An 8477-nucleotide genomic window follows, 5' to 3' on the forward strand; every position below is an offset into this window, starting at 1 on the left:
TTCTCCCCTTCCTTCCTTCTCTCCTCCCTCCTGTCTGCTCTTTCCCCTCTCTCCCCTGCATCCCTCAGGTACCTTCCATGGGCCCTCACCCCTCCTTTTCAGAGGCTCCAAAGTGAGCCCTCAAAATACTTGGTAACCTTGGGCATTTCCAAAACTGGAGAGATTTGGCCACACCATTTTTAGGAGCTAGGAACGTCCTCCAGAGCTCTTGCCTAAATTTTTCTGCTGATGAGAAGAGAACAAAAGAGTTTCCATCTGATCTGGTCCTAAGGCAACTGCTCCTTGGAGCAGAGTCTGGGCAGGAAGAAGGGGGTTGCCCAGGGCCCCAGACTTGCCCCTCCCAGCTGCTGTGCTCCTCTCCCCTTCACTGCGGGAGAGCTGGCCAGGGATCGGGAACCTCTGTTCTCCACAGTTGCTGCGATCCCAGGCCCAAATCTAAATATTGGCTGATTTAGAAGGCTAAGGGAGGCAATTCCCTGGAGAGAGGTGTCAGGATCTGGGACAAGAGCAGCATCTGGTTGCCGTCCACAGAGACCCCAAGGACAGGAATCCACTGGTAGCCCGTTGGAGGGGATCCCATGACAATAAAATGAAACGTGCGCATTAGAACTGGAGCCAAGACCAGGAGCTGAAAAACTGCGCCGTCCTAAGGGATGAAGGAATTAGGGAATCCCGGAAGTAAAGTTTTTCATATAGGTCATTTCTTCCAAAGAGACACAGGGCAATGGCCCAATGACATGAATAAAAGAAAACTCAGGGTCTAGGATTGAGGGGAGGCAGCCTTTTCAGTGGAGGAGACCTGTCACCTGGAGGCCCAGGGTCTCCCTGAGAGGGGAGGGGTCTTGCTGGGTCGCTGGGTCTAGGACTCCAATTGCACACAGCCAGTAGCCTGGACGGTGGGTGACCATGACTGGGGCAATTTCCCCCATTCCGCTTAGGGAGCAATAGGAATATCATTGGCGTTATACAGAAAGGTCCCACTGAGACTTGAACGCTGATCACCGTACTCAGAGTCCAAAGCGCTCACCATTACATCATGGAACCTCACAATAGCTCGTAACTGGAGGGCACTGAGTTCACAGAGCAGCCGTAGTTCCCACGCACCTGTGTTCATGCATTTCCTCTGATCCCTCAAGCAACACCGAGGAAGGTGGACCTGAGAGGGAGGAATCGTCCTCTTTCTTTCTCTGCCCTCTCCTTTGATCAACTTTTACCATTTCCTTTGCATCTTAGAAAATGAGGCAAAATCCAGTTTGGGCTTAGGGCCAGAGAAGAGCCCTTGAGGCCTCCCTCATGGAAAACATACTCTCTCAGTTTACCAGAGTTTCCTGTACCAAGGGGAAATTTCTGCAAACAGTAATGTTATATTCTTTTTGCCTTCCCTCTTTTCCCTTTGCCCAGGGAGGCCAGATGATTGTCAGAACAGGACTTGGGACTTCCTGGGTGCCTCACTCCCTTCCTCCATGTAATAAATAATAGCTGACACCAAGCAAGTGGGATTGGGAGGCAGGGAAGCTTTCATTTTCTTTTTCATATACTTTTATGCATTTGCTTGGTTGGTTATGGCAAGATTTTCTCACCAGAAATGGAGATTTGTTGGATTGAAAATAAAAAGTAATCAGCCATGTTTTACATTCAACATTTATTGAACCCCTGCTGATAAAGCACTTGCCAGCTTCAATGGGGCTGCTAGAGATGAGAGTACACAATCCCTGACTTACACATGTCTCGTCCCAACTGAAGCCTAGGTTATCTGAAGGGGAGATTATCAATGGCAAATGCAGGCTCCTCCTGTGGAAAGAAATTCTGCTTCCTGGAGCTGGTGGTCTCTTCTCCCACCAGTTCAAAGAAGCTTCTCTCGCACTGTGGATCTGCCCTCCCTGCCCCACAAGGTTAGGGCATGTGCCATTGAGGCTGAGGGCATATGTGGGAAATTCAGACATTCTGTAACACCTGCTGTCTCTTCCCACGCAGGTGAACCCTTGCTGAAGCAGGACAGCAAGAAGGTCCTGGTGGACCTCCAGGACCTGGGCTACGAGACTTGTGGTCAAAGCAAGAATGAGGCTGAACAGGAGGAATCCACCAGTCCCAGTAAGAGCACAGGGTGTGGGGCTCACCTTCCCTCCCTGGAGTCAGCTGTCACATTTGGGTGCTGTTGGCCAATTCCACACCTGACAAGTAGTGGGGAAGAGGAGGACAGGAGGTTAATAGGAGAACTCTTACCCAAAATGAGGCTGAGTATAAGTTTGAATTTCTACAATTAGTTTGTGGCATACTGCTAATAATAATAATAATCATATAAAGTTCTATCCAACTGATTATTATAGAAATACTAAGGCCTACTTAGAGACCACATGAGGTTTTGGAAACATGCAAACCATAAGTTAAAAATAATTTTGGTTTGCATTATAAAAGGACTACAACTATAGGGCCACCCACCACACTGAAAACCAGAAGAGAAGAAAAACACAGTCTGTCTCATTCTTGAGGAAGTGTAGTGTGGCAGTTAAGAGAAAAGATCCTGGGGCCAGACTTGTTGCTTCAAATCCCAATTTGTAAACTTTCCTATGCCCCAGTTTCTTCAAATGTTAAAATAGTAATAAAGGAACTACCTACCCCATCAGGTACTAATGTCAATTAAATGAGTAAATTCTTATAAAATGCTTTAGAACAGTGTCTGGCATCAGGTAAAATGCTGTGGATTAGTTCTCATTCTGACTACCACTGCCCCAATACACTGATGTTAACATGCTGATATATTTATTCAAAGTCTTATTTTCCTTTGCCTATTTTTCACACAGTTGTAACCCAATAAACTTTTAAATTACAGTAAACTTTAGAGAGCATTAAACTTGCAGCATGCAGAAATAGCTTGTCCTGCATTCTTGTGGCTATCCTAACTAGATAAGGCCATGTTAATGGCTTGAGAAACATCAGTGTGTGTGGAATGAACACAGGACGTTGCAGGATTTGAATTCAGGCTCTGCCATGTGCTAGTTTGAGTGATCTAGAACAAGCTGGTTTACCACCTCTCTTTAAGTTTTGGTTTCCCCAGTCAGTAAAATAGAAAGTGGTGAAACCTAACTTGTGGGTATAAGGAGGATAAGAAATACTGTATTTGAATGCCTAGTACAGTGTCAGGGTTGAATAAAGTACTACTTCACCTTATTCCCTAGTAATTATTGTCTTCATGACCAAACCTGCCTCCTCTCAAAGGCAGTGGCCACAACAGCACATCCAACTTTTATTTAGGAAGACATCTTTGTCTTTTTTCAGAGCGTGAGGAGCACAACAGCCGCAAGGAAATGGTCCTGATGGAGGGGCTGTGCTCTGAGCAGGGGCGCCGGGGCTGAACGCTGGCTAGTTCCTCTGAGAGGAAGCCCTTGGAGAATGAGCTCGGGAAGCAGGAAGAGTTCTGGGTATATGGAAAGTCAGAAAACATCTGGGTCCTATGAAAGGACATCAAAGATCTGAAGGCCCAGCTGCAGAATGCCAACAAGGTCATTCAAAACTTCAAGAGCCAGGTCCAGTCCCTCTCAGTTACAAGTGATTATTCATCTAGTCTGGAAAGACCCTGGAAGCTGAGAGCTCTTGACACCCTGGAGGGGTCTTCACCTCATAGTGTCACTGATGAGGATGAGGTGTGGCTGTCTGATGGCACTGGGGCTTTCTACTCTCCAGGACTTCAGGCCAAAAAGGACCTGAAGAGTCTCATCCAGAGAGTATCCCAGCTGGAGGCCCAGCTCCCAAAAAATTGACTAGAAGGGAAGCTGGCTGAGGAGCTGAGATCAGCCTCGTGGCCTGGGTAAGGATGGCACTGTTTGGGCACTTTCTGGATTGAAAATGTGTAAGTTTGTGCTTGGTGTAGGGTAGCTCAGGCAGTTGGAAGAAAGAACATGTCTGGGTATTCACAAGGACACTGATTTAAATGGTAGATATAGGTCTGTGGAAAAGACAGGTAGGCAAGCAGGAGGGCATAGGATGATGTCCTAGTATCTGGGAGATACCAGATCTCAGGGATTTCCTCTTAGGGATATATTAGTAAAGTAATAGTAAATATAGTATAGTATAGTATAGTATAGTATAGTATAGTATAGTATAGTATAGTAGTAATACTGGAATCAGACTGCCTAGCTCTGATGCTTACTACCCATGCAACCTTCTTAACCTTTCTGAGCCTTTGTCATTACCTATTAAATGAGGATGATAACAGAACCCATCTCAAAGGGTGGATGTTAGGTTTAAATGAATTAATACAAGTGCTGGCCAGGTGTGGTGGCTCATGCCTGTAATCCCAACACTTTGGGAGGCTGAGGTGGGCAGAACACCTGAGGTCAGGAGTTCGAGACCAGGCTACCCATCATGGTGAAACCCTGTCTCTACTAAAAATATAAAAATTAGGTGGGCATGGTGGTGCACCCCTGTAATCCCAGCTACTCAGGAGGCTGAGGCAGGAGAATCGCTTGAACCTGGGAAGTGGAGGATGCAGTGAGCCGAGATGGTACCACTGCACCCCAGCCTGGGTGACAGAGCAAGACTCTGTCTTAAAAAAAAAAAAAAAAAAATTAGTACAAGTGCTTAGAATGGTGCCCAGCATACATTAAGCTCTCAATGCTATTTGCCATAGTTATCAGTGTTATTGACACTTTGTGTTGAAAACACAGACATTCATCTTGGTATGTGTCCTGGTTATCTACTGCTAAGTAAGAACCACTCTAAAACTTAGTGACTTCAAACAGTACTTTATTATGCTTCATGGTTCTGTGGTTTGACTGGGCTCAGCTGGGTGGCTCTCACTTAGGGTCTCTTGTTTTGGGTCTCATCAGTTGATGGCATGAGAGTTTATGTGATGGCCATGATTGCAAAATACAGTCAGTCACAGTACCACAACACAGAAGAAATTCAGGCATCAGGTGGTGGTTAAAACAGAAGACATGAAAGGTCCTATCTAGACTTAGGATGAGATGATTCTAATTATTCATTGAGTATCTGCTGTGAATCTCTGTGATGCTGGTGCTGTAAGGGATGTGAAACGCAGAACTATCTTCATTCTCACAGACCTTACGATTTATCTAGGGACATATAATTAACATATATAGAACAGTTGAAGAACAGTGGCATGGTAAATTTTTTGTTTTGTTTTGTTTGGATACAGAGTCTCACTCTGTCACCCAGGCTGGAGTGCAGTGGTGCCATCTCGGCTCACTGCAACCTCTCCCTCCCAGGTTCAAGCAATTCTCCTGCCTCAGCCTCCCAAGTAGCTGGGATTACAGGCATGCACCACCATGCCCAGCTAGTTTTTTTGTGTGTTTTTAGTAGAGGAGGGGTTTCACCATATTGGCCAGGCTGGTCTCGAACTCCTGACCTTGTGATCTGCCTGCCTCAGCCTCCCAAAGTGCTGGGATTACAGGCGTGAGTCACCACGCCCGGCCCATACTAAATTTTTCAGTGCAATACTTTATCAGGGTAGAATTTACTCTTAAATACCTCCTATGGCTTACGTGCCAGAATTCAGTTTGGGGGAGTTCCTTAGAGATGTTCTCATGGAAATCTCTACAGAAGCCCCATAACTTATCATCCACTCTTTCCTCTTCTGTCCTGCATTAGGAAATAGGATTTCCTGATTCAGGATCAGGCCCGGGAACTGTCTTACCTACGGCAAAAAATACGAGAAGGGAGAGGTATTTGTTATCTTCTCATCCAGCGTGCAAAAGATACAGTAAAATCTTTTGAGGATCTCCTAAGGAGCAACGACATTGACTACTACCTGGGACAGAGCTTCCGGGAGCAACTGGCCCAGGGAAGCCAGCTGACAGAGAGGCTCAGCAGCACACTCAGCACCAGTAAGTTGGCCACAGGGCTTTGGAATACTCTCAGTCACCCCACAGTTCCAGCCCCTGGTGGCCACCACATCTCCACTGCAACTTTTTAACGTAGGGTCCTGTTTCTATTTCATTTCCTGGGGCTAATACAGGATCAAGACTGCTCAGTGGGGAGCATGGAGAGGAACACACAGGGCTGGAGCTGCCATGGTTACAACTCTAGAAACTTCACCACTCATGGAATGTGACCTGTGGGGCGGGGGAGACATCTCTCTGGTGCTAAGAGGGAGTAGGGGACATGAGATGGAACGGCCTTGTTACAGGAGGAAGAGCCGTGAACTAAGAATTGCAAGACGTCGAGGCGCTGAGGCCAAAGGGTCCGTGAGGAAACAGGCGCAGCTCACGCCCCTCGGCCTACGGAAGGGAGGGCAAGGAGGGTTCTACGGTTCCTGGGAGGACGCGAAGAGCCAAGAGCCCCGACGGCCGGCGCCGGGGAAAAGGCCCCGAGGCGGGGTCCGCATCCCTGGAAGGGCGGGGTCCACACTCCTGAGAGGCACGGGGCGCCCGGGGCTCGGACGCTCAAAGCCCGCCGGCTCCTGCAGCTTCTGGGAGCCGAAGAGGGTCAGCCGGGAGGATCCCGCACACGGCGCTTAGTTCTGGAACTGCATACCCAGGGGAGGATGCGGGAGCCCGAAGCCCGGGTATGTGTCCCCGAAGCCCGGCTGTGGGTCCCCATGGTTTTCGTGTTGGGGGTGGGCGCGGAACGCTAAGCCTGGGCCTATTGGGAGCCATAGTCTTCTTGATGGCTGGTGCTTATTGGGCTTTTTTCAGTCGAATTTCGAAATGCAGTTGAATTTCTTACTTTGGAAACGATAATAGAAATGGCTGATCTAAGATTTTCATGATGATATTTTGCCTTTTTTGGTGCATATGCAGTTTCTGTGGTGTAGTGGTTATTATGTTCGCTTCTTATATGAAAGGTCTCTGGTTCGAGACTGCGTGGAAACATCGTGTTTTGTTTTGTTTTTTGTCCCTAAATTTAGTGAGTTTAATCGAGGTTGGGAAACAAACAGAAAAGTAGTTGAACCTGTGGCTACACTTTAGACCTCCTCAATCTAGACAGATCGTTGACCAGGCTACAGTTTCCACTGGTCTGCCAGCAAGAGGCCTGCTTAATATTAGCTTTGGTTCCAGAAATTCCTTCAGGTTCTCTTCATTCTCTTCTATCGCCTGTATTTTCACAGGCTGACACTGAAAGTGGATGACATCTTAGCGCATTTCCTAAGGGTCCCGCTTGGCTTCGCTTTACTCTGGTAAGTTGCAGATCTGGCTGATTTGCAAGACAACAAAAACAAAATATTTTTTAAAAAGGTTCTAAATCTGCATCTGGAAGTCATAGAGTCAATATTCCTAAATCACATGAATTATGTATATACATTTGCATGCATACCCCTTCCCCAAATAATCCTCAGAAAACCGGTTAAGTTTTAGCATCTGTGACTCTGAGATGCATATGAGGCCTTTGTAAATTTAGAAGTTGAGAGTAGAAAGTACAGGTTTGTATTTTAGAAGGAGATTTGGGAATAAATATAGCTCTGGTTGATATAGATCATATGTTAAGGTTTGTTGGCCAGAGCTGGTGTGTGTCTTGGGTGTTGGGCAAAGAACAGAGAACAGCCAAAGCTCTGCGAGGTCAATGTGAAGGGTGATTTCCTTGGTGGGCTCAAGTTTATGATGCAGCCTGGACCTAGCTTGGCTTCTCAGCTAGAGAAGAAGCATGATTCCATGTCACAGCTCCTGTCTTTGAAAAAGTCATAATGACTCCCAGACCCAACATATGGAGAAAACTCTGGATTTGTCTCTTCAGTTGAATGTTTCCAGAGAAAATTGAGGAAAGAAATCTCTCTACTATTTGAACTTCATCAAAAGACTAATATGCTAATATTTGACCGTCAATATTTCCTTAAACTAGTCTACTCCTTACATAGCTAACACATCAAAGCATATTAACTTAGGAAATGGGATTCTCCCAAACAATGAAACATTGACGGCAAGCATTCTTCATCTTTTCATATCACATTTCCTCCAAATGCTTTATACATCTTCAAGCAGACAAATAATAGTATTATAATGATTACGAGACCGATCATTACTCTTTTGCCAAAAGAAAGCGACAAAAGACTAACTTAGTGGACCAACCTTTGTTTCTTCATTATCTCTACCTTGGTTCTGTCCTTTTATTTCCTCTTTCTTCTAATTCTGCTTCTGCTACTGATTTCCTCCCTGGATTTGAACTTTACTTACCTAAACTACCAGTTAGGTTACCTTCTTAGAACCTCTAAGGCAGCAGTTTGAGGTTGACGATGGAAGATTTAGGATTAGAAAAAAGAAACGTGAATGAATTTCTGATGTTTTATTATAGGGGTTTGTAATGCAGGTAGAAAGAAAGACCTTTTTCAGAGTTAAGAGTTTGATCCGACAAATGAGCTATTTTGATATTTATAACGTTGTCTAGTAAAAGTTTCCTGTAAAAACACATTTGGTTTGGATGTCTTTGTTAGCTTTTAGTCGACACTTGAAAAAACCGCTTGGAACAGTTTCTAAGTCTTTGTGGATACTCTTTTCTGTTATCCTCCAGGGGATTGCTATGCAGAG

Source organism: Pan troglodytes, chromosome 1 (genome assembly GCF_028858775.2).
Source record: "Pan troglodytes isolate AG18354 chromosome 1, NHGRI_mPanTro3-v2.0_pri, whole genome shotgun sequence".
NCBI classification, from domain to species: Eukaryota; Metazoa; Chordata; class Mammalia; order Primates; family Hominidae; genus Pan; species Pan troglodytes.